Source organism: Microtus oregoni, unplaced genomic scaffold (genome assembly GCF_018167655.1).
Source record: "Microtus oregoni isolate MIOR12 unplaced genomic scaffold, Mior012 000037F_ref0000500, whole genome shotgun sequence".
Lineage (NCBI taxonomy): Eukaryota > Metazoa > Chordata > Mammalia > Rodentia > Cricetidae > Microtus > Microtus oregoni.
In genome coordinates this window covers 6,211,779-6,222,109 of record NW_024543096.1, presented here as the reverse complement: position 1 = coordinate 6,222,109, position 10,331 = coordinate 6,211,779, and the positions used below count along the sequence as shown (strand labels likewise).

The 10,331-nt window shown below is 45.5% G+C and overlaps 1 non-coding gene across 1 annotated transcript; it reads right to left on the bottom strand.

Annotated features, from left to right (window-relative positions):
• Positions 1–9,139: 9,139 nt before the first annotated feature.
• On the bottom strand, positions 9,140–9,246 carry LOC121433310. The gene has a single exon (XR_005972302.1). It is a non-coding gene; the product is annotated as a U6 spliceosomal RNA (small nuclear RNA).
• Positions 9,247–10,331: the final 1,085 nt, after the last annotated feature.

Here is a 10,331-nt window from a genome sequence, read left to right as displayed (position 1 = left end):
CCTGAGACAGTTTGCAGATGGTTCTCTTCTCCCATCACAGTGTCTTTCTTAAGCTTCGCTTTAAAAACTCCATTTTCCAAAGGTCCTTCAGGAGGGCGTGCTGAAGCAAGGACTCGGTGGGTCCCCCTTGAGAGTCACCTAAATAGTCCACTCTTCTGTAGATATCAGGGAGGGAAAAAGGACGAATGAGCCAGAAGGCAGTTGTAGATGGTGTCAGCTTCTTGGGAGGATTATATTTCTGATCTAACACTGCCAACAACTGTCTTCTGTTAGTTCTAACGGTAAAGTAGCGGGCACTCTATCACCCCTGCCACTGTCTTTCATCTGCAGTACCCATTGCCAAACTGTCAAGATGTTATGTTCCAAGAAGAAGAAGCCTGGCGTTTTTCTCTTTAACTCAGACCCAGACCCTTTGTATTTGGGTGGTAAGAACTCAAGACACATTTGTTCCCAGATGAGACAATTCAAGTACTGCCCTCCTTGGCATTGTCTGTCCTGGAATTGTCAGCTGCTTAGTGCAGTCTCTGCTCATGCAGAGTCTGGGCTCTGCTGACCATGTTCTGATACTTAAGTCCTCAGTGACAAGTTTGCTCATACTATGCCCTTTCGACCCCTCTCTTCTTTCAAGAGATAGTGCGAGCTCGCTTGAGATTTGCCCTCCATCTCCTTCGCCTCACCATATTGTCTTTCTTTGGATTCCAATAGTCTGCCCCATCCACCCAATTCCATGGAATTTCTGCCTTGGAGCTCCGCCATGTTACTCTCAGTAAGTTTTGGCCTTACCTCACAACAGTGACGAGCCTTGATTGTGTGTACATCACTTGAGACCAGAGCTGGGGAGAAAAATGCCTCAGCTTCCACTCACCAAACCTGCGAACCCACTAAGAAATCCTGCTTGGCCTCCACTGTTCCAGTCTTGAACACACTTCTTGGTTGTGCTAGCTGAGATGGTCCTTGGAGAGTCCATTCTGGAGCACTGTGCAGCAATCACTCGGGTGGCTCTAAGCACGCAAAGGAAGGCCATGCTGAAAATTAATTTTCTGAGGTCTTCAGCAAAGAACTCATCGCAAGGTTAAAGGGGAGCAGTGTAGGCACTGCTCTACTCTCTCCGCAGGATTGCTCGGACAAATGAAAACTTCGTGTTTCCTCTTTACGACTTGACCATTGCAGTCACTGTTTCTATCCCTGTCACCCCCCTGTCCTCGTCGCAGCAGATGCCTTAGCATCTCCATATTGGTAAGGATGGGAAAGTAGTGTACTTCATAGTAGACTCTGAAAATAGTTATTGTCTGCAGATGAGAAAAAGAGACCCCTGTCCTCATGGACCACAACCTATGATAACAGAGAGGCCATGAGTAACAGACAAGACACATGGGTAATAACAGTATTAGCCAGTGAGCTGGTAGGTAATTGAATGCTACAGAAGAAGAACCTGGGAGGGGTTGACAGATGGTAAGGGTCCACAAACTACTTTAGACATGAATCACAGACACAGTTCACCCTGAGAGCTCTTCCATCCATGGTAATGCATCCTTACCAACGTGGAGGTGATTTTCAAGCTGGAACCAGAAGCCTCGTAAATGTAATGTCCTGTCCCTTTTAGAGACAAGCCCTGCCCACTCCCTCCCCGCTCCTCATCTGCTGAGGCAAGCAGATCTTCTAGCCTGAGTTCCTTCCTTTCCATCTCTCTCCCTTCTCCCTCCTTCTCCCCATCTCTCCCCTCCCCCTCCTCTCTCTCTCTCTCTCTCTCTCTCTCTCTCTCTCTGTTTCTTTCTCTCTCTGCCTCTCTCTCTCTGCTCTTCTCCCTTCTCCCCTTCCCCCATTTCCCTTTCTCCTCCATAACCCACTAAATAAATACCCACTTTCTCTGCATGGTGTGCCTCTGTCTCTCACCTGCCACATGGCTCCCTGCCTGGGACCTGCTGGCCCTTGCGGCCCATGGGCCACTCAGGGAACCACAATGTTTTATCACCACAACTCTCCATTCTGGGTTGCTGACTAGGTTAGATTTTTGCTTCAAGGCCAGTTCTGGGGGAGGAGTCTTTCTGACCTCTCTCCTGCTGCAAACCAGTTGCTTTCTCTTCCCATGTGCTCAGTCTCCCACCTGTCTCCCTCAGACACTCAGGAGCACTGGAAATGTCTGTCTTTTAAATTTTTCCTTCCCTACTAAAATTTAGGATCAAGAAGACAGGGATCTGTCCACATGGCTCCACAGGCATTTCAAACACCTATAACCATTCCTGGCCAGAAATCAGTGCACACTGAGTAAATACATTGGTTGATACCCATTAGATGGAGCCATTGCTGAGGCCTCTCAATCGTGGAGGGATCGATGGCTTAGCAGTTAGGAGCACACACTGCTCTTTCAGAGAACCCAAGTTCAGTTCCTCACACCTACTTCCGGTGGTTGACAACTACCTGTAACTCAGCTATGGGGAGTCTCTCACTATCTCTACGGGCTCTACACTCATGTACACACGCCCACATCCATATTCATAAACATATGCATGTAACTTTTCATTTAATTAACATTTTTCATTTATTTTACATGGTGCCAGCTGTGAAATGGTCGAATCTACTATGTCAAGGGGATGGGGACAACCTCGGGGCCTTTTTTAGGTGGGCTTGGCCTTTGAGGGTGAGTTTTGGGGAAACCAGGATACAGAAAGCACAGAGACAGTTTGTCAGAAGTGTGTTTGGCAGTGCACACAGGCAACGTTTGAGGCCAGGTTTTGTGACACAGAACCATTTCTCTTTGGGGCTGTCCTGTAGTGAAGAAGATGCCCACGGGCTTTCCAGCTCACAGGACCAGCAAGCAGGCTGCCTCTCATTCAGGGGTGGAGTGGAGGAGCCGCCCTGACTCCTGAAGCACAGGGCCCCCACAGTTCACTCCATGAGGCCTCGATTTAGTGGCTCCGAAGGGTCACAGCAGAACCTCTCAAACATCCTCACTAAAGTCTTCTCACTGAGAGTTGAGCACGTGCCCCCAAGAAACAGATAGGAAATGCCTTTCAAGTGCCTTTTCTAGCATAAAAAGTTTATGTGAATTTTGCATCTGACTTTATAATCGACTCATGCTTGTTTTAATATAAATATATTATTTCCTCCAACTATTCCAATAACATGGATAATCCAAGACAGCTGCTAGTAGAGGGGCCTGGGTGGCAGGCAGGCAGAGAGAAAGCTAGCAGCCCACATCTGAAGCCTTGGTCAATCCCCAACACTTCAGGTAGAGGCTTTTATTAGAAGAAACATATTTATTATAAAAGAATTATATTTTCAGTCTTTATAAAGCATACCGTGGACACCCCTAGGACCTTCTACCCTAAGGAAAACCCTGGTAAGGAATACCTGTGTTATCTTTATACTCATTGGCCTTGCTCTCTCTGACCACTCTTGTCACCTTGCCCCCTGTGAGTTCTGTCCCCACTACTGTCACTTGCAGATTCTGGTCCTATACGTTGCCCAGAGTGGAGCCTTCTATCCAGACCTCATTCAGCTAATCGCATGCAAGCAGTCCTTGTTTACCTTCTACTGCTGGGATAAACACCATGACCAAAAGCAGCTTGGGGAGGAAAGGGTTTATCTAACTTACAGGTTCGAGCCCGTTGTAGAGGGAAGCCACACAGGAGTACAGGGCAGGAACCTGGAGGCAGACCTGAAGAGAACCATGGCTTGTTCTCCTGTGCTTGCTCAGCCACACTTCTTCAGTACCTGCCCAGGGGCGGTATTGTCAACAGGAGGTTGGGTTCCCCTACATTGATTATTAATCATGAAATGCTCCACAGATTCACGTACAGGCAATCTGAGGGCCACAATTCCTCAGTTGAGGTTCCCCATTCCCAATGACTCCAGCAGTGTCAAGTTGACAGAAATGAATACAAAACAACAAACAAACAAGCAGAAACAACAAAAAACTAACCAGCACAAAGCTTGTTTTGAACTCAACTCTGTCTTCAACCAAGAGAACTCACTGGAGAACTTGGCCTGTTAAGATCCTGTCCTGCACTGGGCAGTAATGGCGCACACCTGGGATCTCAGCACTCGGAGGCGGAGGCAGTCTGATCTCTAAGTTCAAGATTAGCCTTGTCTACAGAATGAGTTCCAGAATAACCAGGGCCACACAGAGAAAACCTATCTCAAAGACCAAAACCAAACAAAAACAAAAAATCCTGTCCTGGCCTTAAAGTCCTGGCTCTTGTTCATAGGGTCTCTTTTGTCTGGTGGGGCCATCTGCTGGTAGCCAGATGCTCAGGAATCAGCTGGAATAGAGAGAATTCCAAAGCACTTCAGCTCAGAGCCAAGATGGGGACAGGTGGAACTGGACATTGTGGTCTCTGCTCCCCAACTTGTAACTGAGAGAGTGCCCTAAAAAGAAACCGTTGAGCTCCTTGCAATAGGGAGACCAAGTCCAGAAGCTGTGATATAAGAGGAGGTTTGAATGCAAAGCTGCTTTATGTTTATAAGTAAGTAGGGTACCTAAAAATCAATGCTACCGGAGATCCTGGTCAAAATGTCCCCAAGAGGCTTCTGAAGTAGCTGTGGTCAGCAAACGGGTGTCTAAGCTGAATATCATAGAGAGACAATGTTCTGAGGAGACCAGCAGTACTGGAAAGTAGGGGTGGGAGGGAGCGCAAAGGTAAATGGGAGGCAGATGCCATGAAAAAATTTAATATTCATACTTGCGGGCAGTGGTGGCGTACACCTTTAATCCCAGCACTCAGGAGGCAGAGGCAGGTGGATCTCTGTGAGTTCGAGGACAGCCTGGTCTACAAGAGTTAGTTCTAGGACAGGCTCTAAAACTACAGAGAAATCCTGTCTTGAAAAACCAATAAATAAATAAATAAATAAATAAAAATAAATACAAAAAATGATTCACAATCTAGGAAGGCTTGGGCAACTTTAGAGTAAAATTCCATCAGTCAAGTATTTAGTCATGGGATTTTTTTTTTTTTGCTTGTGTATGCTCTTTTTAAATTTTATTTAAATTTTCTTATTCATTTTAAATACCAACCACAGTTCCCCCACCCTCTCGTCCTCCTGCTCCCCCCACCACCTCCCCTCCAACCCACCCTTCATTCACTACTCAGAAAAAGTAAGGCCTCCCATGGGGAGTCAACAAAGCCTGGCACATTAAGCTGACCAAGCCTGCCCTCCTTGCATCGAGTCTGCATGCCACCATAGGGAATGGGCTCCAAAAGCCAGCTCATGACCCATGGGTGGATCCTGGTTCTTTTCCCAGGGGTCCCACAAACAGACCAAGCCACACAACTGCCTCCCACATACAGAGGGCCTAGTTTGGTCCTATGCCAACTCTCTACCTGTTGGTCTAGAGTTCATGAGCTCCCATGACTTTGGGTCAGCTGTCTCTGTGGGTTTCCCCGTCATGGTCTTGACCCCACTTGCTCATGTAATCCCTCCACCCTCTCTTTGACTGGACTTCTGGCTTTCGTATGTTCTGAAAACAAAAACAAACAAACAAGCTAGAACTTGCACAGCAAAGGGCAGTTTACTTTTCCCTCCAGAGCGGTGTCTCAGGAGGTAACACCCCAGTTCTCAGATGCTCACACTAGCTTTAGGGATCATCTCCGAAACTAACTTTAAAGCTCTCCCCAGAGTCACACTTGGGACTCGGCTGCTTTGATCACCTATCGTAGTTTTCAGCTTTGCCTTGATTCCAGAGATAAATCCTGCGGCAAATAAGTATTATTTCTCACCAAGCCTGCTTCCCGGTGGATTTCTTGAATCAATGGGACATATCTGGCTTATCTTTGGCCACCAAGCCCTGGCCATGTGTTTCAGAGATGCTGGCTCAATAGTTGTCTCTGTGGTAGCCCACTCCTATAGTGACACTTCATTTGTATTTTAATAAACAAAGTTTGCCTGAAGGCCAGAACACAAAACAGCCACACTAGTCACAGTCATAAAGGCCAGGCAGTGGTAGCACACATTAATCCCAGCAGCCACACTAGTTAGCCATAGAGGCCAGGCGGTGTTGGTGCACGCCTTTAATCCCAGCCCTAGAGAGGAATAGAGAGCAGGAGGAAAAAGGAACTTACTTCCTTTCAGTCTGAAGATTTCATAGAGCTAAGAGCTCTCTAGTGGCTTGGCTGCTTTGCTTTTCTGATCTTCAGGATGAACCCCATTATCTGTCTCTGGGCTTTTATTAACTGTGCTACATTCGGTGAAGAATGTTTGGTGTACAAATTCACGAAAAAGCCATTTGCCTGTGGCTCTCTAGCCACCAGCACAGGCCTGAGCCAGACGTGCGGCTCCAGTCCCATCCAGCAGGCTTTCTTTTCTTTTTCCCCAAGCTTCCGAGCAAATTTGGGATTTTCCTGTTGTAGCCTATCTGAAACAGTCTCCAGCTGCCACCCAAACTCCAGAAGCCCCTGAGCCTCAAATGCCACAGGACTCACCCTCCCTAGACTGGCTGGTTCTGCCTTCAGACAGCACCTCCACCACCTGTACTTTTCCCGAAAAATCCCTAGACATTTTTCAGACAGCTCCCTTCCCCCTGTCTCCACCGTGGACCATGGGTTGTAGGTTTTCCCTGAACCCCCTTCTCAGGCTGCTGTCAAACTAGGTCGCTGCCTTGAAATCCAGTCAGGCCTCTCCTGTTCTACGCAGCAGCAATCAGTCTCACATCTTCATCAACATCGTCAGGAGATTTCATAAAACAATGGGGAGTTCTTAAAGGGAGGAATTAGTTTAAAAAGAGGGTTTCTTTCCTACATTAAAAATAAGAAAAACCATTACAATGAAGGGATTTGGATCTCTGTATGATAATATGCTAGACACCTTGAAAATGGAACAATTAAGTGAGAGGGCATCTAATTTAGATGGGATTTATGTAATGTCAATTGTAAATAAGCTTTATCATTTTTGTCTGATCACTAAAAGAGTTGGCTAATCTGAGTGCTAATATACAGGCCTTAGAAAAACCTAATAAAACAGATCACAGAGATATTCAAATCCAGAGAGAGGAATTTAATGGAGAACCAGTTTCAGCATTGCATTATAAGAATAGAGAGGAACAGCCTAAGGTTTTCAGACAACCAACTTTAATATATCCAGTAATCTTACAGGAATTGCCAAATGGCAGAGGCTCTGTTACAGCTAACTGGGCTCCTGTTCCAATGTTAGATTTCAGGAGATTCAAGGATGCAATCGTCTCATATGGCATGCATTCACCTTTTGTGAAGCAAATGTTAAACTCATGGTCAGTTTGTAATAGAATTATCCCTAAAGACAGGATAGAATTGGTTAAAGGTGTTTTAGAACCTGATCCACAATTACAAAAAAGTACCTGGTTCAGAGAAGAGGCTAAGATTATTGAATAATGGAGTAAAGCTAGAGGTAGGAAAATCTCCCAAGATCAAATTCTTGGAGAAAGAGATTATGCTACTACAGAAAGGCAAGCTTATATGGTGACCACATCCTGGATTTCTGCTGCACAGTAGCTTTGAATGCTTGAGACAGAATTAGAGAAGTAGGAAAGAAAATTGAGTCATTTACTAAAGTTATACAGGGCCCACAAGAAACCTTTACGGATTTCTTACAAAGACTGACTTCAGCTGTAAATAGAACGAAACCAAATTCAGAAGCTGTTCCATTTGCCTCTTATAAAAACCCATGGCGGAGGAAGGTCAAATACTATTATTATGAAGGTCTAGACAGAGACCAGGAGGTGGCCCAAGCAGATCCCATGCTGATGGTGAATGGTAGTGCTTCTGAGATTCAACTGGTCAGGTCCCGGCTCAAATCTGTAGTTTTTTTTTGTTTTTGTTTTTTTGTTTTTTTTTTTTCTTTCTGCTCTTTGGGGGCCCATCACACAGCTCCCAAATACATACACGGTGACTTAATTTTTTTTTCTTTATTTTACATTCCAACCACAGTTCTCCCTCCCACTCCTCTTCCCAAGGGTCAGGGTTCCCATAGGGAGTCAACAAAGTGTGGCACATTAAGTTAGGGCAGGACCAAGCCCCCACCCCCCACCCCCACATTAAGGCTGAGCATGGCATCCTACCATAGGGAATGGGCTCCAACAAGCTAGCTCATGCATCAGGGGTAGATCCTGGTCCTACTACCAGGGGCCCCTCAGATAGTCCAAGCTTCACCACTGTCTTCCACATGTGGAGGGCCTAGTTTGATCCCTTGGAGGCTCCACAACTGTGGGCCTAGAGTTCATGAGTTTCCACGAGCTTGTTCAGCTGTCTCTATAGATTTCTCCATTATGATCTTGACCTTCCTTGCTCATTTATTACCTCCTCCCTCTCTTCAGTTGGGTTCCTGGAGCTCGGTCCAATGCTTGGTGGCAGATCTCTTCATCTGGTTCCCTCGGTTACCGGATGAAGGTTCCAGCTTCTCTGAAGCTGTGGATTACCATCTGGTCATCCTTTGCTTTGCACGTAATATCCACTTATGAGTGAATACATACCGTGTTTGTCTTCCTGAGTCTGGGTTACCTGTGAAGGCCCCCAAAATTGTGAGCCTATTTCCTCCTTGGCCAAAGGTCAGAGAGTTGAAACCTATCTCTACTTCTTCAAGTTATTGTCTGTTTCTACCTCAAAGGTCCCACCTAGATTTAGACCAGAGAGTTCTGCAGTCTCAAGGTTATTGACAGAAGGTGTCAACAAGAATATCCAGACCTTGTATTTCAGGAGGAGAGAAGTATATATGTTTCTACTCCAAACAAAAGTCTAAGGATCCAACTAAGTTCCTTCTCCTTTAAGGGGATAATAATAGATTCCACTCAGGGAGTGGTTTGCCAACGGAACATTTTGGTCTAGGGTGTGAGCATTACTTGTCTTGTTCTAGCAACAAAATGTTTACTTAAGAATATAACCCTCAACCTTCACTTGGTATGTTCATTTCCTTGTATACGTTAATGCAGATTTTTTTTAAAAAATCTTTTTGGCTTAAGGGGTATTTTAAGCAATTGGAAATTAAACACGGGCGATTTCAGCAGTCACTGGAACTCCCTCCCGGTACTCTCCTATGTTTCTGTTTTATCATTTTATTCATGTCCTTGTATTATTTACTTATTCTTCTGATCCCCAGCCTCCACCTTGGCAAGAGGTATGTTTGTTGAGGGTGATCCCTGACAGTTACCTCACTCAGGATGTTTTTTCTCTCGAAAAATATGTAATTCTTCAGGAATTCACATGTCATCCTTGCACAGGGGCCACGCTAATCTTCTCTGTAACATTCCAGTTCTAGCAGATGTGCTGTCGAAGTGAGCACGTGGTGACTTATTATTACTAATGAATGCCTGGACTTGGCTTGGCTTGTTTCTAGCCAGCTTTTCTTAACTTAAATTATCCTGTTTCTCTTTAACTGTGTTTTGCCTCTGGTTTCTCCCTGCCTGGATTCTTTGTAGTTTTGGAGCCTGTCCTGAAACTCACCTGGTAGACCAGGCTGGCCTCAAACTCACAGAGATCCACCTGTCTCTGCCTCCAAAAGCTGAGATTAAAGGTGTGTGCCACCACTGTCTGGCACCTCTGGGCTTTTTACTTTTCTTTATTCTATTTATCTTTCCTTCTTACTCCACGGCTGACTGTGCAGCTGGGTGGCTGACGGGTGCCATCTTCCTCTCCTTCCCCTTTTCTTGCTCCTTGCTCTTCTCTTGAGCCTAGATTTTTCTTCCTATTTATTCTCGCTGCCTTGGCAGCCCCACCTATCCCTCTTTCCTGCCTAGCTCTTGGCCGTTCAGTTCTTTATTAGACCAGCCAGGTGTTTTAGGCAGGAAAAGTAACAGCTTTACAGCTTTATGTTAAATACAACATAAAAGAATGCAGCGCGTCTTTGCATCGTGAAACAAATATTCCACAGCATAAGCGAATGTAACCCATCTTAAAACATTCGATAGCACAAATCCTGTTCTTTTGGGCTGGATCAGACTGGAAAATAAACTTATTTTTGGAATAAAAGCACCAGGTCACCAGCTTGTCCTGGTGAAAGAATCCTACTTTCTGGTTGCTAGAGCCAGATTCAAATAAGAGGGACCATGAGGACTCACCAGAGTGGAGGAAAGAAGCGGACAATCATTTTGTCTTTATCTGAATAATGGAACAGGGGTTCTATGCTGGATAGCTTGCTTGCTTAATGTTGAGTGTTCTAGGGTGCCACAATATTATCATAAATATCTAAATTCTGGGCATCGTTGGGTCTGTGATTCTCCCACACAGCAGCATTCGTAGCAAAGGTCATTTCCACGAAAAAGCAAAATCTTCTTCAATACTTGCCACCCCTTGCCACCCTGGCCGTTGCAACATTCCGCACGTCCAATTGCTAGTGTCTTCTCTCCTGTTGCTTCATGTTGTCGAAGT